The sequence below is a fragment of the Nycticebus coucang genome, chromosome 8, assembly GCF_027406575.1.
Source record: "Nycticebus coucang isolate mNycCou1 chromosome 8, mNycCou1.pri, whole genome shotgun sequence".
Lineage (NCBI taxonomy): Eukaryota > Metazoa > Chordata > Mammalia > Primates > Lorisidae > Nycticebus > Nycticebus coucang.
This window is the reverse complement of record NC_069787.1, coordinates 116495635-116520907: the sequence shown is the minus strand read 5'-3', so window position 1 is coordinate 116520907 and position 25273 is coordinate 116495635. Positions and strand designations below refer to the sequence as shown.

The 25273-nt window shown below is 42.9% G+C and overlaps 1 protein-coding gene across 2 annotated transcripts in view; it reads left to right on the top strand.

Annotated features, from left to right (window-relative positions):
* Positions 1–25273, top strand: part of WWTR1 (WW domain containing transcription regulator 1) — a 151411-nt gene that overhangs the window by 34680 nt on the left and 91458 nt on the right. The gene's annotated exons all lie outside the window — the stretch shown is intronic.

Here is a 25273-nt window from a genome sequence, read left to right as displayed (position 1 = left end):
CACCGAGTTAGACCCTACTAGGGGGCTTGTTGCTTAGTTTCCTCACCCTTCAATGAGGAACTTGAAGGAGATAATAGCCAAAATTCCTTTTTTTTTTTTTTTTTGTAGAGACAGAGTCTCACTTTATGGCCCTCGGTAGAGTGCCGTGGCCTCACACAGCTCACAGCAACCTCCAACTCCTGGGCTTAAGTGATTCTCTTGCCTCAGCCTCCCAAGTAGCTGGGACTACAGGCGCCCGCCACAACGCCCGGCTATTTTTTTGGTTGCAGTTTGGCCGGGGCCGGGTTTGAACCCACCACCCTCGGTATATGGGGCCGGCGCCCTACTCACTGAGCCACAGGCGCCGCCCGCCAAAATTCCTTTTAATTTACTTAGCCAATTGCACTTATTTTTAAAAGAGCTTTATTGAGATATAATTTATGTAGCAAGTAATGCAACCGTTTATAGTATTTAATTCAATTGTTTTTAGTACATTCACAGATATGTACAACAATCACCACAATCCCATTTTGTAACATTTCATCACCAGGAGAAGAATTCCTTACTAACTAGGTAGTTATTAATTAGCTCCCACCCTATACCATCATCTTCACCAGCCTTAAGCAACCACTGATCTACTTTATGTCTCTGTAACTTTGCTTATTCTGTGCATTTTATGTAAATGGAATCATATATTAATAATATGTGGGCTTTTAGGTCTAGCCTCTTTGACTTGGCGGAGTGTTTTCAAGACTCATCCATGTTCTAGCATGTATTTGAACTTAGTTCTTTTTATGAACTAAATAATATTGCATTGCATGGGTTCACCAAGTTTTGTTTATACATTCATTTGTTGATGGATATTTGGGTTGCTTCCATGCTTTGGTCAATTACATCTATTTTTGAAGGGAAAATGGCCTTCTCTTGAGTGGTTTCTACAATTACCAACCATAGTTTCCCTCTACTGCTTTCAGAGTAGGAATCTGGGCCTAATGGCTGTGTTTGTGCTGTGCGGATGGACAGGTTGGATACTTGGTCATCAGTGCCGGAAAGCAGTCATAGGGAGGACTCATGAGCTTTGCCATCAGATGCTCTGGTTTGAATCATCATGTCTATGACACTTAATGATCTTACACAACTTCATCAAGCTCCAATTTCCTTGTTTGTAAAATGGAAACCACCTTGCCTGTGTCCTTAGACTCAGGGCCATGCTAGAAAGGGTGTGGGGCTGGGAGCAAATCAACTAGTGCAAAAGGACCTCATGGCTCTAGAAATAAGTAAGTAAATAAATAAAATGGAAGTCTTAAAAAAAGCCTGCCTAAAATTACTGATGTTGTTAAGGTGCATGGCCTCATGGCTCTCCCTACCAAACCTGGAGCCCAGTTGTAGTAACCAGGGTGGAGCTACTTAGCCTTGTTGGGACAATGACTGTCCCCTTTGTGTGTGTTAATGGCTTATCTTGATCTTGGGTCTAGATCTGTGCTCTGGACCCTATAGATCAGGCCATTTGAGAAGAAGACCTGTATATACGGAATGAAACATTTTCCTCTCTTGGAGAAGATATATCTGGTAACCCTGAGCTTGCTTTTATGGTTGGTAAACAACTATTGGCTCTTACATAGAGGGTTTGTATGTAAAGACTGAAAATGCCTTTTTTGGTAACTGTGACTGAGAGATGAAATGTTTGATCTAAACTTTACTTGGAAGATAGTGTTCAGAATAATATCACTGATTTGGCTAATGTTGTTATTAAGAAGCAGGGCACCCCACAATTTTGGATTTCAAGCAAGGCCTGCTTCAGACCCAGGGTAACAAAAATATTTTGTATTGTTTTAAAGTAAGGAGGTTTTAGAAACATAAAACTTTTACATTTATTATAGCAGGTCTTTTGAGAGAATGGAAAGTAATTTTCCTCACTCAAATTTAGCCTCTGCCCCCTTGGTATTGATAAGAGGTCAAGAAAACCGTATGTGTGAATCTTTACTCCCTTTCTGACCCAGGTGAGTGGGAACAGGTATGGCCTGAGATTCTTCCCCGTAGCTTGACCTAGGCAGAGTAACTGCGAAAAGGTCAACATTTCCAGGCTGACATGCTGATCAGGTTTTCTGTGGGAGATCTTTTTTGTTTTTTATTTTTTGAGACAGAATCTCACTCTGTGCCCTGGGTAGAGTACTATGACATCATAGCTCACAGCAACCTCAAACTCTTCAGCTCAAGTGATCCTCTTGCTTCCTGCTCCCAGTAGTGCCTGCCACTAACCCCTATTTTTACTAGAGATGGGGGTCTTGCTTTTCTTAGGCTGGGACAAACTCCTGAGCTTAGGCAATCCACCCACCTTGGCCTCCCACCGTGCTAGGATTACAAATATGAGCCACCTTGCCCAGTCCTCTGTGGGTCTTGACAAAATATTTACTGTTTCTGGGAGATGGACACCCTTTTTTTTTTTTGTAGAGACAGAGTCTCACTGTACCGCCTTCGGGTAGAGTGCCATGGCTCACAGCAACCTCTAACTCTTGGGCTTACGCGATTCTCTTGCCTCAGCCTCCCGAGCAGCTGGGACTACAGGCGCCCGCCACAACGTCCGGCTATTTTTTTGTTGCAGTTTGACCGGGGCTGGGTTTGAACCCGCCACCCTCGGCTTATGGGGCTGGCACCCTACTCACTGAGCCACAGGCACTGCCCGATGGACACCCTTTTTTGTCCATTAAGTCTGTCCTTTTCCATCTTTAGATTGTTACCCTTGTCAGAATTAAGTAGAGCTTAAAAACAAAAAGGAATTAGCAAAGGAAATTTAGTTTAGTGTATCACAATTCATATTGTGCCAAAAAAAAAAAAGAAAAAAGAAAAGAATTGATGAGGTGAGATGGATGTCATTCCTGGGGTGACTTCCGGTCTCCCTGGTCTATGCCAGGATCCTGGAAAAGGAAGGGTTAGTCATCTTGAGGTTTTAGCCATTATCTTTGCCTTAGGCATTGTGACTGCTTCCCTTTGATTCAGTTCTCATTTATATGCAAACTCCTATTTGCCACCCAACAAGGGGTCTCAGGGATGAGCCCTGTATTTCTGGCTCCTGGCTGCTAGGAAAATACAGTGAGCTGAGCAGGCCAAGCTGGTCTACAAGAAGAGCAAGAAGAAATTTTGATTATCTGTCCTCAAATGGAGGCATACCTTGTCTGTAGAGAAGTGAATGGAAATAATAAATGACTTCTGAAAATTTGAGATGTTTGTCTTCAGCTACTGGTCTAAGATAAGTTGCTGGTTTTCTTTTTTCTTGGATAGAAAACCTTTTTTTTTGTCTCTCCTTGTGCATTGGTACAGCTGGGGGCTGAAGAAAAATTAAAGTTGAATTTTACACAAGTTATTTTGGGACTAGTGCTCTTAAATGACGGTTTATGTAAATATTAGAATATTATTTATTGAATAAATTTATAATGATAATTGGAAATTTATTACCATAAAAAGGAGAAAAAAGAAAAAAAGCCACCGAAAATATCATCATTCTAATAGCCTTCAATTTTTTTCTATGTGTTGTATATGTTTTTCATAATATATACAATCAGATATTCCATAGTAGATGGATTGGCTGATTTGAAATAATTTTTTTGTTTGTTTTATTCCTTTAATATGTGCCATTACCCATTTAAAACACAGAACAGCTTTCTTTCTTTCTTTGTTTTTTGCATTTTTTTTTTGAGACACTGTCCCACTTTGTCACCCTCAGTGGAGTGCTATGGCATTCTTCGTAGCTCCCACAGCAACCTCAAACTCTTGGGCTTAAGCGACCTCAGCCACCCAAGTAGCTGGGACAACAGGCACCCGCCACAACACCTGGCTATTTTTTTGGTTGCAGTTGTCACTGTTGTTTTAGCTGGCCCTTGGCTGGGTTCGAACCCACCAGCCTGTCCCTGCTCACTGAGCTAGGGGCACCAGGCCCACGGAATGGTTTTTAGTGCCTCTTTTGTTTAAAACAAAAGATACTGGCCCGTGGCTCACACCTGTAATCCTAGCACTCTGGAAGGGTGAGGTGGGTGTATTTCTTGAGCTCACAGGTTTGAGACCAGCCTGAGCCAGAGCGAGATCCCATCTCTAAAAATAGCCGGGCATTGTGTCAGGTGCCTGTAGTCCCAGCTACTTGGGAGGCTGAGGCAAGAGAATCGCTTGAGCCCACGAGTTAGAGGTTGCTGTGAGCTGTGATGCTACGGCACTATCCAGGGTGACAGCTTGAGACTCTGTCTCAAAAACACACCCCCCTCCAAGTTATTTATCAAAGATTGTTGTGGTAGAGAAGGGTATCTTTGTGGCTTTGTTTCAACCCTTACAAAGACCACCAGGTGACAAGTTACAGGTATCTGGAGAACTTGAGAAAGACTATTTTCCTTGGATTTAAAAATGACAAAACACAGGAGCCCTGCTGGAGAAACCAGAGGCTCATGGAAATAGCCCTTGGTGGTCAACTCAGGTCCTGGTTGGGATTAGCTTGGTTTAGCAGATTCTCTAACCTAAGGAACACTGAACTCATCTTAAGGTGATCTCTGAGGCTTTTCTCTTTAAGGATATAAGTACTGTAAATAAATAGGTGGGAAGCACAAATCTAAGTACTTTTGTACTTTTTTTTTGCCTGAGGGACTCTGCTGTAAGATCAAAAACAAGTATTTTAGTTTAATTGAGAAGGGAGTGAAACTGGTTTTTATAAACAGCAGTATTTACTTAAATAGGGAGTCTAAGGCCTTTTCAATAGAGTTGGGGAATATTTTTTCCCTCTTTAGCCTATGTTGTACACTTAAGGAAAAATGTTTTTTTTTCTCTTCATCTTTAAAATATGTGGAAGAGATTATTGCTATAAGAATGATCTCTAAGACTTGCATCATTATAATTTGTTCTGATGCTAAAGTTTGAAATAACCAGACGTGGTCTAGGGAAACCATTGTCACAAGCCACCTTGTCTTTCCTGTTGGCAGGGATACGGGTGTCCCATTATGTGGCTAAAGATCTCCTGGGAGAAGAATGAGCCCTTCGTACAAAGCAGTGACCAATACCAAGAACCAAAGGAGCTGTTTCTTAAAACAGTATTACTTTGTTTGGTTTATTTAAAAACAAAACAAAAAGACTCACACCTGGGCTACAGTATATGAAAAAAGAGGTCTCCTATCCTAGAGAGCCTTGTAAATCTTTTTTTTTTCTTTTTTTTTTGCAGTTTTTGGCCAGGGCTTGGCTTGAACCCACCACCCCCGGCATATGGGGCCGGCGCCTTACTCCGTTGAGCCACAAGTGCTGCCCACCTTGTAAATCTTATTAATGGAGGAAAACCCCTGTGGTTTCATGGGTCATACAGAATGGATGTTTCTGGTTGGTTCAGCACGTATTTTGACCAATCTGCTTTTGGGATGCCCTCCGTAGCCACGACACCCTCTGCTCAGCTGTTACCACCTATTCCTTTATTCCTGGTTTCTGTAGCGTTTGCAGGGGGTACAGGAGGCCGGCATGCTTTCCTTTCTCTCAAGCTCTCTCACCTTGAAAAGCATAAAGAGTATTGTCTTCCCATAAAATTTGGCGTTCCTCTGCTCATTGCATTTCATTGCTAAGCATGGGAACTCAGGGTTCACAGTCCTGTGTGACACCCCACATGGCTGGCCATGGGGGGGTGTTTCCTGAAGGATTGTGGTCAAGAGAGAAGAAGAGTAGACAGTGGATGGTCAACAACAGATGTTTACGGTAAGAAGGGCTGAAAATACAGATACTCAGTTAAACTTGAATTTCAGATAAACAATAGGCAAATTTTTAATATAAGTGTCTTTCAGATTTTGCATGGGACATAGTTGTACTCAAGAATTTGTTCTTTATCTGAAATTCAGATTTAACGGGCCATCCTGCATTTTAATTTACTAAATCTGGCCACCCAAAATCCGTAAGAAGCTTCTTGTGTCTCATTTTGTGTTTCTTTGCTAGTCTCTCGCTTACCTGGCCTAAGATTTCTTTGCTTTGGAGAGGTGCTGGGGAGTGGCACAGTGGGCAGGATATTACGCTGGTGCGAATTAAGAGAGGGCTGGGCAGGGTGTAAATAAAGTATTGGTCAAGCAGCTGCTGGGCGGCCTCAGGACAGAGTGGGCGTTCAACTACCTGTTCGCTGTGTGCCAAGGTTGGGCAACACCTTGTTTTTGATACTATTCTTGGATGCACCTGTATGTTCTGTATTCCATCACCCCTTCTGCCCACACATTCAATAAGGGTGATTTTCCGATTGATGTCCTTTTGTACTCCTCCTTGGCAAATAACTCCAGTACGTTCTTCTGGAGCTTGGAAAAAGAGAAGTAGAATTTCTTTTACTTCTGACCAATAATGCTCAGTCGTAAGTTTTTATTTTTGTTTTAGAGACAGAGTCTCACTTTGTTGCCTTCGGTAGAGTGCCGTGATGTCACAGCTCACAGCAACCTGCAACTCCTGGGCTTAGGCTATTCCTTTGCCTCAGCCTTCCAAGTAGCTGGGATTATAGGCACCCACCACAATGCCCAGCTATTTTTTTGTTGCAGTTTGGCCGGGGCTGGATTTGAACCCTCCACCTTTGGTATACTGGGCCAGCACCCTACTCACTGAGCCCCAGGTGCCACCCCCAGTCTTAAGTTTTTAAAGCTAAGTATGAAAATAAAGTAAAAAATTGTTCTGTGTACTGAACATCACATTAGTTCTGATCGCTTTTTTTTTTTTTTTTTTTTGTAGAGACAGAGTTTCACTTTATGGCCCTTGGTAGAGTGCCATGGCATCAGACAGCTCACAGCAACCTCCAACTCCTGGGCTTAAGCGATTCTCTTGCCTCAGCCTCCCGAGTAGCTGGGACTACAGGCGCCTGCCACAACGCCCAGCTATTTTTTGGTTGTAGTTCAGCTGGGGCTGGGTTTGAACCCGCCACCGTCGGTATATGGGGCTGGCACCTTACCGACTGAGCCACAGGCACCACCCCAGTTCTGATCGCTTTTTTTTTTTTTTTTACATACTGCATAATATGTATGTGATTATATATAAACATTCTCAAACAAGATGAGTTATTCCCTTTGTTTTGTATAGTGACTAATTTCAACTGGATGCATTTTAGGGGTGGAAAAAAAAACAGGTAGGAAATAAGATGATGACATTTTGGCTGGATGGGATGGCTCACGCCTATAATCCTCCCATTCCACTCTGGGAGGCTGAGACAAGGGGATTGCTGGAGGTCAGGAGTTCAAGACCAGCCTGAGCCAGAGCAAGACCCCCTGTCTAAAAACTAGCTGGGCGTTATGGCAGGTACCTGTTGTCCCAGCTACTGGGAGGCTGAGACAGGAGGAACACTTGAACCCAGGAATTGGAGGTTGCTGTGAGCTATGATGAGGTGGCACTGTACCAAGGGCAACATAGTGAGACTACGTCTCAAAAAAAGAAAAAAAAAAAGATCATGACATAACAACAATGCTTGACTGACATGTTCTGCCCCCGGCTGTTGCATTACTGAGTGTGTACTGGTTTTTTTGGTGTTTTTCCCAAGGCTCTGTTTTTTAATTAGTAGGATTCAGCAATGAAAATAGAGGATTAACAGAGTGGGATTATTTACAATTCTTTCCTACCCAAATTGTCACACGCACAGTTTCTCCTATTTAAGACCTACCCCTTGTACCTTGATTTGACTCAGAAGGCCGTCTCTGATGTTTTTATTTCCTGGGCTCTGTAGGAAAACTCATTTGTCATGAGTTGCAATAACCTTGCAGTCATTCCTATGTGGTTGCAGTACATTCATTGCTAAGAATGGTTTATGAGTGTCACCTCGATCCGTGAGCTCAACTGGTTGTGAGGCATCTAGGAAGGGAGAGACTTGGTAGGCACTTAAATGGGACACTCAGGGTGCTGACCAGAATTGTGTTAGTGATTACGGGGGTGGCATTGGCTTGACTCAGGGCTTTTAGTGCTGTGTGTAGAACAGCTCGTTTCCTTATGAGAAAACACTTATTTGCATGTGGTCCTAATTTCTGCTTCATTAAAACAAAAGCAAAATCCAAGTCCCTATAACTCTGTCACAGAAGGTGGAGATAAAAAAGGACAGACTTGTCCATTTCACTAACAACATCTTTTCTTTTCTTTTTTCTTCTTTTTTTTTTGTAGTTTTTGGTGGGGGCCGGGTTTGAACCCACTACCTCCGGTATATGGGGCCGGTGCCCTACTCCTTGAGCCATGGGCACTGCCCACAACATCTTTTCTTTTCTTTTTTTTTGTTGCAATTTGGCCGGGGCCAGGTTTGAACCCACCACCCTTGGTATATGGGGCCGGCGCTCTGCTCACTGAGCCACAGGCGCCGCCCGACACAACATCTTTTCTTGAGAAGAGTTTTCCTATGAAGATTAAGAACGATTATGATTTGCTTTTCTAATTTTAGTCAGAAACACAACAAATGAAGTTCCTTCCTCTTAGCATAAGTGCTGGTATTTTAGAAGGCTGCAGCACAGCTCCGACTGCGGCCCACACCTCTGAGATGATAACCCGGCCCGGAGGGCTTAGAGAACAGAGACTGGGCCTTTTGGCCATGAATGCAAGACAGAATATGGATTCTTGTCTCTGGCTTGTGTGATGGGGAGTGGACAGTCAGGTTAGGCCTGTTGGAGCTGAATGTGACTGGGGTCCAGCTCACACTAGTTGGTGCATGTGCCAAGTGAGGCCAAGGTTGACTCTAGGTCCAGGGGCTGCATTAGTATCATTTGGACTCCGTCTGTTTCCCTGGTGTGTCTCTGCTCCTTGGCCACATTCCTTTCTGCAGTTGGAGGGAGCATGGCCTCAGGTAGATGGGTTTCTACGTTCTAGGTGAGCGACCTTAACAGTGACAAGAGGGCTTCCCCTCACTCTCAGCTTCAGTGGATGAATGACCGTCTCTGCTCACTTGTCCTTCCAAGAGCTCAGTGGAGCAGGGCACTGGATTGGCCAACATCCAAGAATCACAGAGAATGGAGAAAGATCGGTTTCTCAATAGAAGTGGTCATACGGTGGTGGGGGAAGGGGATGGGAGGTTCTGGGGCTGAAAGATCGGGGAGATGCTGGGCAGACAGCAACCACATATTTTCACTACAGAAATGGTGCAAGCCATATGGGAGATAAGGGCCCCAGCCCTAGCCCTGTAGGGTGGCTGGAGAGATAACAGGCATATAGTCCATGGGAGAGAGTACTGCATTGCCAAAAGTACGTAAAGGTAATGAGGAAATGCAAAGTTAATGTGTGAACTGTGCTCATTCAGAGAGGACTGTGAGGTTAGCATTATATACGTTTGCTGTTAGTAGTAGCCCTCCAGTTTGCTTATAAGGATTGTACCTCTGTAGATGATTTGTCTTGGAAGCAATTATATAATTTCAACTTACCTACATGGATCTGCCATTTACCCACAGAAAGTATTTTTTGCCTATTCAAAGAAGTGTGTTACAATCCAGGTTCAGGGAATTGATGTTGTTATTCAATGATTAATGGCTTTAATTCACCAAAAGGAGAGACAATATACTTTGCAGACTTAAATGATTTTGAATGTCTTTTATAACTACTGACGTCACAGTATGACTTTCAGTGACCACCCAACCTTCTGTTTTATATCCGTACCCTAATTTGTTCATCTAACTCCATTTCAGAGCAGTTGGGCTGTTTCCCATTTTTTGCACTTTAAATAGCCATATGATAAACATTAAAATAGATTTTTTTTTTTTTTGAGACAGAGTTTCACTTTGTCACCCTCAGTAGAGTGATAATGGCATCATAGCCCACAGCAACCTCAAACTCTTGGACTAAAGCAATTGTCTTGCCTCAGCCTTCCAAGTAGCTATGACTATAGGTGCCCACCACAACACTTGGATATTTTTAGAGGTGGGTTCTCCCTCTAGCTCAGTCTGGTCTGGAACCTGTGAGCTCAGGGCAATCCACCAATCCACCTGCCTCGGCCTCCCATAGTGCAAGGATTGCAGGCATGAGCCACCATGCCCAGCCACATTCTAATAGATTTTTAAGGTATATCCTGATTTCTTCATTCGAATTCATTCTTGATGGGAGTGGTGGCTCACACCTGTAATCTTAGCACTCTGGGAGGTTGAGGTGGGTGTATCATTTGAGCTCACCAGTTTGAGACCAGCCTAAGCAAGAGTGAGACCCCCTCCCTCCCCCAAATAGCTGCATGTTGTGGCAGGTACCAATAGTCACAGCTACTTGGGAAGATGAAACAAGAGGATTGCTTGAGCCCAAGAGTTTGAGGTTGCTGTGAGCTATGATGCCACAGCACCCTACTGAGGGTAAAAAAGTGAGACTCTGTATCAAAAAAAAAAGGAATTCTTTCTCAGAAGTGGAATAACTAGACCTGAGGCTATTATTTCTATGGATTTTAATGGGAATGGTGAGGAAAAAATGATGATCAAGTGAGACCCCCTTTAGTTGGTTACTGAATTGAGTAATTAATTATTTTATTATGTGGAAAATAGAATTTGGTTGTTAGTACCAAAAGATCAGTATCATTATTATGTGTTATTCATATGTTATATTATTGGCATAAATTTAATGTATCTAATACATTGCACTGATAATGATCATATTTTCATTGTTTTTGAAACAAATTTGTCATTCAAATAATAGTAACTTAGAAAAGATATTAGCACCTAGGAAAATTATAAAACATCCTATATTTGCTTTAATCAACCTGGTTCTAACTGAAGCAAAGACTGAGCTAAAACCCCTTAACTGTTTTTGAGGTGACCAATTTTATATTCATGAAGAAATAGTTATTACCAGTCATGTCATAAAATATGAGGGGATGCAGTGAGTGGTACCCTGTTTTCCCGAAAATAAGACATCCTCCAAAAATAAGACCTACTTACAGGAAAGATAAGACATCCCCTGAAAATAAGACCTAGCGCATCTTTGGGAGCACACCTTAAAATAAGACACTGTCTTATTTTCGGGGAAACAGGGTAGTAGATAGGGGTATTATTTTTGCAGTAGGCTAGTGTAAGATATGGATTCATAATTTCTTGTTTTAGATAAAGGCGAATAAGTGAGAGTTGAAAAAATAATGATAAAGAAAGTTCAGGCTAGGCTTGGTGGCTCATGCCTGTGATCCTAGCACTCTGGGAGCCCAGGCGGTAGATGGCTTGAGCTCAGGAGTTCAAGACCAGCCTGAGCAACAGTGAGACCCCATCTCTACTAAAAATAGAAAAACTGGGTGGCACCTGTGGCTCAAAGGAGTAGGGTGCTGGCCCCATACACTGGAGGTGGTAGGTTCAAACCTGGCCCTGGCCAAAAACTGCAAAGAAAAAAATAATAAATAAAAATAGAAAAACTAGCAGGATATGATGGTGCTCGCCTATAGTCCAGCTACTGGGGAAGTTGAGGCAAGAAGATTACTTGAGCACAAGAGTGTAAGGTTTCTGTGAGCTAAGATGATGCCTTTTTTTGTGTGTGTGTTTTTTTTTTTTTTTTTTTGGCCGGGGCTAGGTTTGAACCCGCCACCTCTGGCATATGGGACCGGCGCCCTACTCCTTGAGCCACAGGCACTGCCTGATGCCCTTTTTTTTTTTAAAAAAAGGAAAGTTCAAAGGTTGATTAAGACATTTTGACTCTTTGGGTCACAGAGCAAACATTCTTATGGTCCAGGCTCCTGTTTGAAAATGCCAACATGTTGAAATAATGGTAGTAGAGAAACTTAAAGAGTTTATTTAATGTTAAGTTACTGGTCTACCATGTAAAACTTTTTGAGAAATCCTGCAATGCATAACATTAGACATTAATTAAAACATATGTAGTTCTTTCTTTTTTTTTAAGAGACAGAGTCTCACTTTGTCACCCTGGGTAGAGTGCTATGGCATCACAGCTCACAACGCTCGGCTATTTTTTGTTGCAGTTTGGCCCGGGGCTGGGTTCGAGCCCGCCAGCCTCTGTATATGGAGCCCTACTCACTGAGCCACAGGCATCGCCCATAACATGTGCGGTTCTTTAAAAATTATCAGTGCCATAGTCAGGTAGAGGCCTTATGACTTCTGTCTTCTCCTGGATTGAGTGTTTTATTTTGATTCTTCTTCTCTTTGGTTTTTGTTCCTTCTGTATTTTTTTCTATATCATCTTTAGAAAAGATTGTTAGTGAAAGGAGTTGCACCTGGTTACTTTGATTAACACTTCAAAGGAGCTGGAAAATCTGGTCTCTCTGGCCTCAGGGAGACATAAAGGCTACTGTGTGCAGTGGTCTCTTGCTCTGGGGGCCTTATTTATTACAGCACTTGCTGTTAGCATTAGTCACTTCTGTTTGAAAACTGTGGTTTTTCTGCTTCCTTCCAATAACATTACTTGCGTTTAAAAAAAAAATCATAGAAATATAGTTTCACAAAGAGTTCTGTGATTAGAATTACTGTCTGGAATTTTAAAAAGTAGACAGCAAAGAAGCATATTTAAGAAGCTTAAAAAGTTTAAAAACAAGGACTTCCTTTTTTAAGGGATGCCTAAAAGCTGTTGGGTTAGTATGTTTTGCCCTTTACAATGTCATATTTAGTATGCTTCAAAACAGCTTAAGCAAAGCAAAAGCTAAGGTAGAAAAAGCATGTTATTCTGTGACATTTTCAGGACCATAAAGTAAAAATTGCAGCAAATTTGTTTTCAGAGATCTGTGGTTCATTCAGCAAAATTAATTCCAGTGCAGAATTGTTTCTACCAAGAATCAATGGCTTCCTTTATGATGCTCCAGATTCCTGGTAGTTTATTTGCATTCTCTTCATTTGTGTCATTCTGAGCAAATAGAGTACCCTTAAGACACTGCAGTCTTAAGATTCTCATGTGAAGGTGTATGTGTGTGGTCTCCTAACTCTGCAGCCTGGAGACCTGGTCTATTCCTGCATGTGGGGCAGACACAGTGGTAACTTTTGGCAATGGAAATGCCACTAGTGGAAAGATAAATAGGATTTGAGCTGGAACTTGAGGCAGATAGATAGCACCTAGATAAAGATGACCTAGACATTAGTATTGGCTCCTATAAAAACATCTTCTGTCATTTTGAGTAGATAAGATAGACTGTGTTGTTTAAAATAAGCTTTTTAGGCCAGGAGTGGTGGCTCACACCTGTAATCCTAGCACTCTGGGAGGCCAAGGCAGGTGGATTGCCTGAGCTCACGGGTTCGAGACCAGCCTGAGCCAGAGCGAGATCCCGTCTCTAAAAAATAGCTGGGCCTTGTGGCAAGTGCCTATAGTCCCAGCTACTTGGGAAGTCAAGGCAAGAAGATCACTTGAACCCAAGAGTTTGAGGTTGCTGTGAACTAAGATGCCAGGGCACTCTGTAAAGGGCACCAGGGTGAGAGTGTCTAAAAAAAAATAAATAAAATAAGTTTTTAAAAAAGTGTATGTGCCAGCCACATACACTTGAGCTGGCGGGTTCGAATCCAGCCCGGGCCCATCAAACAATGATGGCTGCAACCAAAAAATAGCTGGGTGTTGTGGTGGGCACCTGTAGTCCCAGCTACTTGGGAGACAGAGGCAGGAGAATTGCTTGAGCCCTGGAATTGGAGGTTGCTGTGAGCTGTGATGTCACAGTACTCTACCCAGGGTAACAGCTAGAGGCTGTGTCTCAAAAAAAAGTACATGTGGGGAGGCACTGCAGGAACAGTGCGGAAGAGCATAATCTGGGGTTGCATGAGATTGAGCCTTCCAGAAGGTCTTCCTTAAGGCACTTGGACTATATATGAAGATGCCTGTCCCCTAATTCTCTCCCTCATCCAGACTTGTCAGTCTTACTGAGCTCTGCGGTCACACTTTCTATCATCTTGGAAGGTGAATTCTCTGGTTTCCTCAGTTTAAGGGCTGACCAGACAGGTTCCAAGAAGATCCATTTACATCCTTGTATCTCGCAGCACTGAGGTTAAGACATGTGCTCATGACCTCTGTTCACCTTCCATGTGCCATGCTTTCCTTTGTGGGTACATTGTTTAAATAATAAAGAAATCGAGTTGCTCCAAACCGGCCTTAGAGGAGGAAGTCTGATGTGGTGGTTAAGAATACAGGTTATGGCTTGGCACCCGTAGCTCAGTGAATAGGTTGCCAGCCACATACACTGAGGCAGGCAGGTTCGAGTCCGGCAAGGGCTTGCTAAACAACAATGACAATTCCAACTAGAAAAAAAAAAAAAAGCCAGGCATTGTGGCAGGCTCCTGTAGTCCCAGCTTCTTGGGAGGCTGAGGCAAGAGAATGGCTTAAGCCCAAGAGTTTGAGGTTACTGTGAGCTATGACAGCACAGCACTCTACCAAGGGTGACATAGTGAGACTTTGTCTCAAAATAGAGAAAGAACACAGGTTGTGGAGTCAGAATGTTTGGGATTAGTTCTCAGCCCTGCGTCTCAGTTTCCTCATCTCGAAACGGAGGTGACACAAAGCATCTGTTCAACAAGTCCATTTCCAGGGTTAAGAGAGTAAGTCTCCCATCTGTTAGAGCCCAGGACAAAAAAAAAATCAAAGTGTGTAGATGTGAATGGAGCAAGTCCCCAGTGCTGAAAGGAAGGTGTTATGAGATCTCTCAGCGCTTCCAACGGACCACCAATTTGGAAAACAAAATTTAAAAATCAACCCTGAGATCCTGAGAGAGGCAGACCACTGGTATAATATGACCCCAGGGTCAGCTGTGAAAGGATTGGCCAGCAACGTCAGCAGGCAGCCGTGCCGGCGCCATCACATCGGGGGCAATAAAGGTAAAGTACGGCCCCCTCTTCAGCAGCTAGTTCAAACCTCAAGTCAGGCTTGAGCAAAAGTAGCTTTTGTGCTCCCTAAACTGAATGTGGAGATTGAAGAAATGACCCATCAGTGCTGTGTACCTGGCTTCTCTTCTAATAATAACTCCTGACAAATTGGCTCCCAGGAACTCCTGTCCAGCATGTGAGGAGTTTGAGGGAAGGACAGAGTGCTGTCCTGCCTTCTTTGAGAAGCAAGCCTCCAGGGGCTCACAGGATTGCCTTCAGGAGTGCCCCTGCCCCTGTCCCTCGCCAGCCCAGTGGCCTAACCTCAGAGAGGTGTGGCTGATGGTGAGTGTCATCTCTTCCTGAAAGGTGCCGGGAAAACATTCCGGGCCGTTCCTCTTTGCCATTATTTCTGTCTGTCTTCCAGCAGGATGAGGTCATAAGAGAATGGCAGGTTTATCTTGGATTTCCTTGTTTGGCCAGCAGCCTGAATATCTCTGGGTTGAAGTCTTTGGGTATGTCCCAGATGTCAGCAGTGGAGGAGATATCGGCTCTGGGTGATTCTTTCAGGAGCCTCGGTGGTACAGGAGAGGGCGAGGTGGCGAGGGGCAGGTTTGCTGGTGTCGTGTTGCCGATCTCCCAGGCTCCTGCAGTTTGGTGAGGCAGCCTAATGTAGTGCTGAACACAAAGACTTAAGGTCTCTAGACAGAACTGGGTTCCAATCTCAGCTGTGCCCTTTATGAGGTTTTTTCTGATATATAATCCCAAAGCTCCCCATGCTTAACCTTTCACTGACATTTCTCGCACATGACATTACAGTTCTCTCTTTTTTCCCCTCCATTTGTCTGTAAGCCTCAGGTGTATGGAGACTGCTGCTTTCTTACAGCTATTACATTGCTCAAGAGCACTCTCTGGAGCTTGACTTACCTGGCTTCAACTCTGGCCATGTGACCTTGGGTGAGTTACCCAGTCTCTTGTGTGCCTTGGATGGCCTTGCAGGGATTAGAGATCAACACGTGTTGGGTTTTCTGGCACCAGGACCAGCCCAGGTGGATGCTCAGAGATGTGGGTCTCCCCACCCCCAGCTTGGTACTTACTAGCACCTCGGTGTCTGCTGACCCCACTGGCATGCTTGTATCTATCTGTTGGCAGCACCACGTTGTAGCCCCAGGCCTGTGGCCAGCTTGGGCAGGCAGCCTGTTGGCTCAAGGAGCCCCTCATGCTGTTCTTCAGTGTCGGAGAGAACATCCTGCAAAGAGCATAGGCCCTTATCCTTGGAATCTCTTGTTTTAGTCCATCCCTAAGACTTGACAATAGCCTTTTAAAAATAACTCTTAAAAGTTATTTCAAAGGTAATCATAATTCTTTGTTAAGTAAAGGGGAAAAAAATTTCCTATAATCCACCATTTAAATATCTATATTTGCTCTGGTATAAGCCCTTCCCCTTATGTACCGTAATAACAGTTATTTTCTTTTAGCCAGTAGTGGAACAGTCTATATTTTATTTTTGTATCCATGGGAGGGGTTTTCGTAGTCCATGAATAATATTAGTATAATTTATGAAATTGTAAAAGGCTCTACATCCTTTATTAGAATGAGGCCCGCTAGACATAATGCACAGTGGCTAATCCATGGAAACTCACAAACCTTGTGCTGTGAACTTGAAGAAGCAGTCAGGTTACGTTGTGTGTGCATTTGCTCACCCACATGCAAAGACGTGAGTTTGGAGGAAGAGGGGAAGCAGAGAGAAGATGGATCGTGTGACGCTCCAATCTGGCTGCCCTGGAGTGAGTGGGAGGTGAGGTGAGGGGAGAGTCCCATTTGCTTTCTACTCATCTTGGTCCCCAGGAGCCCCTCAAAGTGTGCCCACCTTGTCATGGCACAATGTGGCCTCCAAGTGCAAACAAGTTATCTTCTCTATTACCTATTTCAAAGCTGGAGGGAAAACGGGTATGCTGGCTTCATCCAGAGATAGAAGGTCCAAAACTAGCACAGCAAAACTTAGTGTGGAGTTAGGGGTTTTTCAAGAACAATTTCCCTGCATTCGTTTTGACTTTACCTGAAACTTTAGAAACTAGTCCCCTTATTAGAGTCATTTCTGGCCTGTGCATGTAAAGCAGTATTTCCTCTTCCCTCCTTTATTTTCCTTCCACACTCAGCTTCTAGTCCAGCGGTTCTCGACCCACAGGAACTGTATTAAAGGGCCACAGTATTAGGAAGGTTGAGAACCACTGTTCCAGTCTGTATTGGGACTGTGGGATATAATAATAAATCAGTACATGACCTTTATCCTAAGTAACTTACGTTCAGTTTTAGAGAGAAATCTGAAAATGGCTTCTCATTAATACATGTTAGAATGAGGAAATTTTTTTTATTTATTTTTTTTTTGTAGAGACAGAGTCTCACATACCGCCCTCAGGTAGAGTGCCGTGGCATCACACAGCTCACAGCAACCTCTAACTCTTGAGCTTACGTGATTCTCTTGCCTCAGCCTCCCGAGTAGCTGGGACTACAGGCGCCTGCCACAACGCCCGGCTATTTTTTTGTTGCAATTTGGCCGGGGCTGGGTTTGAACCCGCCACACTCAGCATATGGGGCCGGCGCCCTACTCACTGAGCCACAGGCACCGCCCTAGAATGAGGAAATTTATTTAAAAAAAAAAAAAAAGGACAACCATCTTATTAGAAAAGTACAGAGGAGGAAACCCTTAGCTCCAGCCAGGGGATTTGATTATGTGGGGATTTTTAAGGCCAGGGTAGAATATTTATTCATCCATCCATTATTATTTATTTATTTATGATGGAGTCTGACTCTGTGTCTCAGGCTAGAGTGCCATGGCATCAGCTTAGCTCACAGCAACCTCAAACTCCTACACTCAAGAGATCCTCCTGGCTCTGGAGGTAGCTGAGACTACAGGCACAAGCCACATGCCGGCTAATTTTCCTATATGTATTTTTTTTTTTTTTTTTTTGTAGAGACAGAGTCTCACTTTATGGCCCTTGGTAGAGTGCTGTGGCGTCACACGGCTCACAGCAAACTCCAACTCCTGGGCTTAGGTTGATTCTCTTTGCTTCAGCCTCCCAAGTAACTGGGACTGCAGGCAGCCACCACTACACCCGCCTATTTTTTTGTTGCAGTTTGGCCGGGGCTGGGTTTGAATCCACACCCTCAGTATATGAGGCTGGCACCCTACCCACTGAGCCACAGGTGCCACCCAATTTTCCTATTTTTTTAGTAGAGACGGGGGTCTCGCTCTTGCTTTAGCTGGTCTCGAGCTCCTGAGCTCAGGTGGTCCTCCCACCTCCTCTCAGAGTGCTGGGATTACAGGGGTGGGCCACCGCACTTGACTGATAGGGTAGAATTTTGGTAGGCAGAAAAGAGGGGATAGGAAGCAGGCATTCTCAGTTAAGGGGGAAAAAACAAGAGATCTTTAAAGCCTTAGGCATTTGCAGGAATAGAGTTTGTGAACTTGAGTCTTGAGTTTGAGATGAGCCTAGGAAAAGCCTACAGAGGGACTCAAAGTGCCAGTCACCAAGTACAGGACAGCTTCCACTGGTATGAATGTTTATGCTTTTTTGAACCCTGCTGGAATATTCCTGGTTTGTTTTATGAAGGGATGTCTCTCACTGAGGATATTGACTCAGGGACGTTTCCTCTTACAGTCAGGATGCCCTCCATCACACCAATATTGTTCTCAGGCCTTTTTTTTTTGTTTTGTTATCTTAGATAAACAGCGAGAGTCTGATTCATTTTTCTAGAAAAACAGGATGCACTAAAATACTGTGAGTGACAATGAAACAGACAGGCTCACGTACCATAATATTTATAAAGGGACCAACCAACAATGTGTCGCAGACACCCCCAGATGTGGCCAGGCCCGTCCTCCACCTTGCTTGCTTTGAGGCCTTGGCCAAGTTGCTTGTTTCTTTGAATCCCAGTGTTTTCTTCAGATGTCAGATCAGAACCAATAGCACCATGAGCAGGTGTGTCCCGAGGACTCAACCAGCATGAAATGCTAGGAACAGTGCAGGGCACATAGTAAGTAGCCCTCTAACAAAGCTTAATTGTCTTCATTTATACTGGTTATGAAAGATTTAGTCATAATTGAAGCAAATATTCACACTGGTTTTTGTTTTTCTTTTTAACAAAAACTTCTTAGTGTGGAAATGTTCAAATAGACTTGAAGGGAGAGAAGACAATATAATAAATCTGTGTACCCACTGTCATCCCACTTAAGTAGTTGTCAGTATTCTGGTTCATTGTTTCCTCTCCCTCATTAAGAGATGTTTTTAAGAATCTGATAAGTCAGTAGGTCAAGAAATGGTGGAAACCAATGCTTAGGACTCAGTTTTCAAAGGTGTTTTAGATATTTCCGCATTAATCAGAATAGCACTTTGAAAGTACAAAATATTGTTCATATCATTTAGAAAGTACTTCACATATTGGTTTGCACATAAAACAGCAGTTAGGGGCTGTTTTATAGTGGAGCCTATAAAAGGCTATAAAAGGCTCCACTATAAAGTGGAGCCCCTAACTGGGGGCTCCAGTTAGGGGAAGTATTGTTTTATAGTGGAAGATTTCAAACATAGGGGAATACCAGGAGAGTAGTGCAGTGTAACTACCCTGACCCATCACTCACCTGTGTTGTCACTGGGATGTCTCCTTTTGAAAGCAGTTCTTGTGCTTGTAAAAGACATCTTGGGTCAAATGCCTTATTAATTTTGAAAAAAGATAAGGTTCAGGCTTTCATATTACATTAGATGGAAAGAGATTCTTTTATTTCTTTTTTTTTTTTTGAGATATAGTCTCACTATGTCACTCTTGGTAGAGTGCTGTGGACTTGTAGTTCACAGCAACCTCCAATTCTTGGGCTCAAGTGATCTTCTTGCCTCAGCTTCCCAAATAGCTGGGACTACAGGTGCCCATCACAACGCCTGGCTATTTTTTAGGGACGGTCTCAAACTGTCTCGAACTCCTGAGCTCAGGCAGTCCACCACCTCGGCCTCCCGGTTAATAGGCATGAGCTACTGAGCCTGGCAAGAGATTGGCAATTATCAATGCTGTTAACAACAGAAATATTATGTGTTCTGTGAAAGGTGTCAGTAGGCATTTTTGTTGTTACGTGAACCTCGTGGAGTGTATGTGCACAGACCTAGATGGCGCAGGCTCTGACACCTAGGCTATATGGTAGAGCCTTTTGCTCCTAGACTACAAACCTGGACAGCCTGGTACTGTACTGATGCTGTTGGCAATTGTAACACAACAGTAAGTGTTTGCAGACTATGCACTAAAACATATTTAATCATAGAAAAAGGTAATGAGATGGCTGTGATATCACGAGGCTGTAGTTTTTCAGCTGCATTGTAATGAATTTCACTTTATTGACTTTATTCATCTATTTTTCTCTTTCATTTTTGTTTATCTGTATTTTAGTTTTTTTCCATCATGGGCCTGGAATATTAGATTGTTAAAAAAGTAATAAAAGAACGTAAGTTTCTGAAGTAAAAGAAATACGGAGTAGAGATAGGCTATATTGAAATGAATATGTCAGGAGGAAACATGCTTTTTCTTAATTAGCTATCAGGCTTTTACCTGTCATCTTGCTGCTGATCTTCAACCCTGTACTTGGTCCCTGGCTCTGGTCCCTTTTCCCTCATTACTGATGCTGGGGAGCGACACTTGTCTTCATGACAGCACCTCATCAGGCCACGTGAGAGGATGATTGGCCTATGGTTGGTTTCACACTTGATTCTGTCCTGTGCCTTTATATTTCCTGGTCTGCCCTCGACACTACACGGCTTTGACAGGTAGCTGTTTGGGAGAAAAGATGCTAGAATCACGTTTTGCTCTAAAGTTAACTATGATGAGCTTAATTTAGTTGTAGAGGACTCTAGACAGGCTGACATGAAGTAAGCAGGAAAATGAACAAAATATTAAAAATTGTGCACGAAATGATGTTTTGAGGGATCAGTGAAGGCGGGGTGTGAGCGGAGAGACTTGAGGAAGGGATCGAGATGAGATAGTAGTGTCTGTGGTTGTAGAAACTGTATGTAGAGACTCGGCGAGTGTGGAAACTCTGGCCTGCATGATGAATGGTGGGAGTAACTCCTGTTTTCCGTGCTAATCTCGCATTTATTCATCATATGAATATCCTTCCTGCTGGAGAAAATCAGTGTCATGGCCTCATCCTCTTGCATAGGAAATACTCAGTGATCCAAGGTTTTAGAATCTCTTTTATGACACTTCCCTGAAAAAAAGATACTAGTTGGCAGGTAAATCAGGCTTTGGAAGGACTCATCCAAACACTGTTTATTTTGTACTCGTCAGTAATAGAGGCAGGGAAATTAATTACAAATGATGCTTTTTTTCTTTTTCTTTTTTTTTTTTTTTTTGTTTGGTTAGAGGCAGAGTCTCACTTTATTGCCCTCGGTAGAGTGCCGTGGTGTCACACACCTCACAGCAACCTCCAACTCCTGGGCTTAAGCGATTCTCCTGCCTCAGCCTCCCGAGTAGCTGGGACTACAGGCGCCTGCCACAAGGCCCGGCTATTTTTTGGTTGCAGTTTGGCCGGGGCTGGGTTTGAACCTGCCACCCACGGTATATGGGGCCGGCACTCTACTCACTGAGCCACAGGCGCCCCCCTTGATGCTATTTTCTTAAGTATCTTCAGTTTCCAGTGCAAAATGAAGATAATCTAGCTGGAAGGGTATATACATAGTAGGTGGAATTTCTTTTTCTTTCTTTCTGTAATGGATTTAAATAAATTTCATGTGAGCATTTCCCCAAAGTCCATTGTTACTAAGTGGTGTGAATTGGCTAGCTCTTACTGAAGTATGGAATGAATTTACCTCAAACTCTTAGACTTTGTTCTGGACTTTGAGTACCTTACGCTAATACAACCATCAAGCCATAGTTCAGATTTGACAAAGATGTGGCCAGAAAAAGTATGTTTGATGGTTTGGTATTTGATTATCAGAATTTCTGGTCTAGATTGCAGTCTATGTGGCGAACCCCCCATGGTGTGGTAAATCAGGGTTCTTAGCCAGTTCTGGCCCCTGACTCTACGTGGGACATGAGGTGAGTCACCCAGTTTTCCTCATTTGCCATATGGAAATGATCGAGGATTAAACGCAAGTCTAGGCAATAATGTAAATAAAAGTGCTTTTGAAATTGAAGTAACATTCAAATTTATGCTTGCTCATAGAAATCCCTCAGTGAACAAACATTTTTTTTTGAGCTTCTGGAGTATATCTTGGCTTTTGCTAAGTTCTAATGGAGTTTGCATAAATGTCAAGGAAGCTAGAGGAAAGGGCAATGAGGCTGCCAGTCAGTTAGCAAACACTCTATCCTTCTCGAGTCCTGTACCTCATTCAGATTCCATCCTGTCTTATCTTGGCCAGTCAGCTCCTTGCCATATTCTCCCATTTCTACCTTTTCAAACTCTTGAGTATTCAAGACTCAGACCAAATGTCTGCTCTTCCATGCAGTCTTCTCAGAATGCTCCAGTTGGATGGATCTCTCTCTGGCCTATGTCAGGGGTTGGCAGTCTTTCTGGGAAAGGCCAGATAGTAGCTATTTTTGGCTTTGGTGGATGCTCTACCACTGCAGTGTGAAAGTATCCGCAAACAATACAGAGATGAGTGGGTGTGGCTGTGTGCGAATAAAACTTTATAGATAGAAACAAGCTCCCACTTGGCCTTGGCCTGCAGGCTGCAGCTAGCTCACCCTGGTATATGTCATTGTCTGCTATGTAGCTTTATTTGTTCTGTGGCACATTTTACCTTAACCTGTGCATGAGTAGGCTGCTTAAGGACAGAGCCCAGGACTTTTTCCTCTTTGGAATCCCCTGGATGTTGCATGAATAGGGAGAGTGTTCAATTGATGTTTGACAGATGAATGAATAGTGAATGAACGCTGGCTGCTTTCAGGAGCTGGCAATGCTAGTGTCCTTCCACAGGACTGAACTCCTCTCGCCTCCTGGCCCTGCCCTGCCCTGCTAGAGAGGGAGAAGCTTTCTTGTCTCTGTCTTCCTCGGCCACCCTTCCACTACTTTGAGCAACTACTATTTACAACTCAAAGAATTCTTTATTTATATTGTGTTGGAGATTGTTTACCCATGTTGAACTAACATTGGGTTTTTTAAAATCTGCTATTAAAACGAAGAGTGGCCATATGTAACTGTAGAAGCAGAACAGCTGGGTTCAGGATGTAAGTGAACATAGACGCCCTTGAAGTTGTTTCCAAAATCTGCAGGAGTGGGATTTTCCTAGTTTATGTGTTACAAGGCAGTGTTTTGTACACTGGTAGGAGAAAATAATATGAAACAAAATCAAAACTTCATTGCATTTAAAATCAGTTTGCAGCACTGAGCAGGTATGAATTTGGTACTTTGTTTTCAATTGGAAAACCCAGAAAGTTGAAAATTTAAGTATGGATGTTATGATTTTCAATTTTTCTAGAAGAAATACACATGTAAAAGGGAAGTTTGCATATTTTGGTTTCAGAAAGAACAGTATCTTGAAGAGGAAAATGCTTTCAATTCAGATAATGTTACCATTTCTTTTTTCTGTAAGGTAAACTCATTACCTAGCTACTTTACTTTTTTTCCTAAGCCCTTGCTTATAAAAGTGAACTATGGAAGTCCTCTGAATTCCTTTGGGGAAAATGACACAGAAAATCCCTGTGAATGAGGAATTGCTTTTAATTTCACTGGAAGCAAGGCAGATGAGGACCTTGGAAAAGGAAGGTTATTATTTCCTCTGTGGAAACGTTTATCTTTGTTTTCTGGGTGACTGGTAAAAACAATAGTTTGCTGTGGTGTTTCAGTAATCAAAGAAGAGGAAATAGCGTGCAAGTGACTGCAGCTGGTTGGCAAGACAAGGCTGGCTCTTCCGAAGGTAAAATTTAACAGTCACATTAACTACCTCCTAGTGCAAGAGTCGGCAAACATTTTCTGTCAATATTTTAGAGACTACATTCAGTCCCTGTTGGAACTTTTCTATTTTCTTTTCCTTTTTGAACAGTTTTCAGAATCTTAAGGGGCTGCGAACTTTTCAGCTCTGCTATCATAACATGAAAGCAACCACAGACAATATATAAAACGTAGTTGTGTTCCCATACAACTTTATATATGAACATAAAATTTCGAATTTTTATAAAATATTAACCATTTTTTCCATTTGTTTCAACTGTTTGTTTATTATTTATTTATTTATTTTTTTAGAGACAGAGTCTCACTTTATTGCCCTTGGTAGAGTGCTATGGCATCACAGCTCACAGCAACCTCTAACTCTTGGGCTTACGCGATTCTCTTGCCTCAGCCTCCCGAGCAGCTGGACTACAGGCGCCTGCCACAATGCCTGGCTATTTTTTTGTTGCAGTTTGGCCGGGGCTGGGTTGAAACCAGCCACCTTCAGCATATGCAACCGGCGCTCTACCCACTGAGCCACAGGTGCCACCCTGTTTCAATTATTTAAAAATAGAAAGTTTAGATTGTAAATATAAAATGTAAACAGTTCTTAGCTTGCTTGTTGTAGCAAAAACAGGTGGTGGATGGGATTTGGCTGCAGGCCATAATTTGCTGACCCTGTGCTAGTAAATTAGCCTAATAGTTTTTGGGGTGTGGGAGTGGGGAAGGTACAGTGGTAAAAACATTGCACATTTAGTATCTTTTTGCAGGTAATCTGATTATGATCACTTAACACAAACTTGTGAAGAATATCCATGGTGGAATATTGATGAGTCTTGAGAATCTAGTGTTTTTTTTGTTTGTTTGTTTTTATGAGGCAGAGTCTCACCGTGTCACCCTCTGTAGAGCGATGTGTCATCACAGCTCACAGCAACCTGCAACTCTTGGGCTTAAGTGGTTCTCTTGCCTCAGCCTCTCAAGTAGCATGGACTACAGATGCCTGCCATAGCGCCTGGCTATTTTTATTTTTTGGTTGTAGTTGTCATTGTGGTTCGGCAGGCTCAGGCTGGATTCCGACCTGCAAGCTCTGGTGTATATTGCTGGCGCCCTAGCTGCTGAGCTACAGGTGCCACGCCATAAAGGGCATTTAAAATAATAAAATTACATAAATAACTGGGAATTTAACAAAAATATCCAGTATTTATTTTTGTAGTTACCGTAATTTTTCATTGATTTATTTGTTCTTGTGACAAATATTTCTTGAACACCTGCTGAATGCCAGGCACTAGTTTAGGCCTTGAGGACTAAACTACTTATTTGTCCTCATGAAGCTTAGATTTTTTTTTTTTTTTCCCCTTTTTAAAAAAAAATTATTTTTACTGTTTGGGATTCATTGAGGGTACAAAGAATTAGGTTGCACTGATTGCATTTGTTAGATAAAGCCCCTCTTATAATTGTGTCCCACCCCCTAGAGGTGTGCCAGCACACTGTGACTGCCCCCCCCCCCCCCCATGAAGCTTAGATTCTGATGGGAATCTCCTGTGGAACACGATAGGTAGGTGGTTTTATATGTGTTTTTTGGGTTAGGCCTGTTACTCACTATTTCTTTTTCTTTCTTTTGTTGCAGTTATCTCTTGGCAAATCTCTGACTAATGTTTTTGAATTATCAGAGGAAATTTTAGAGTCATACGGGTCTTAGTTG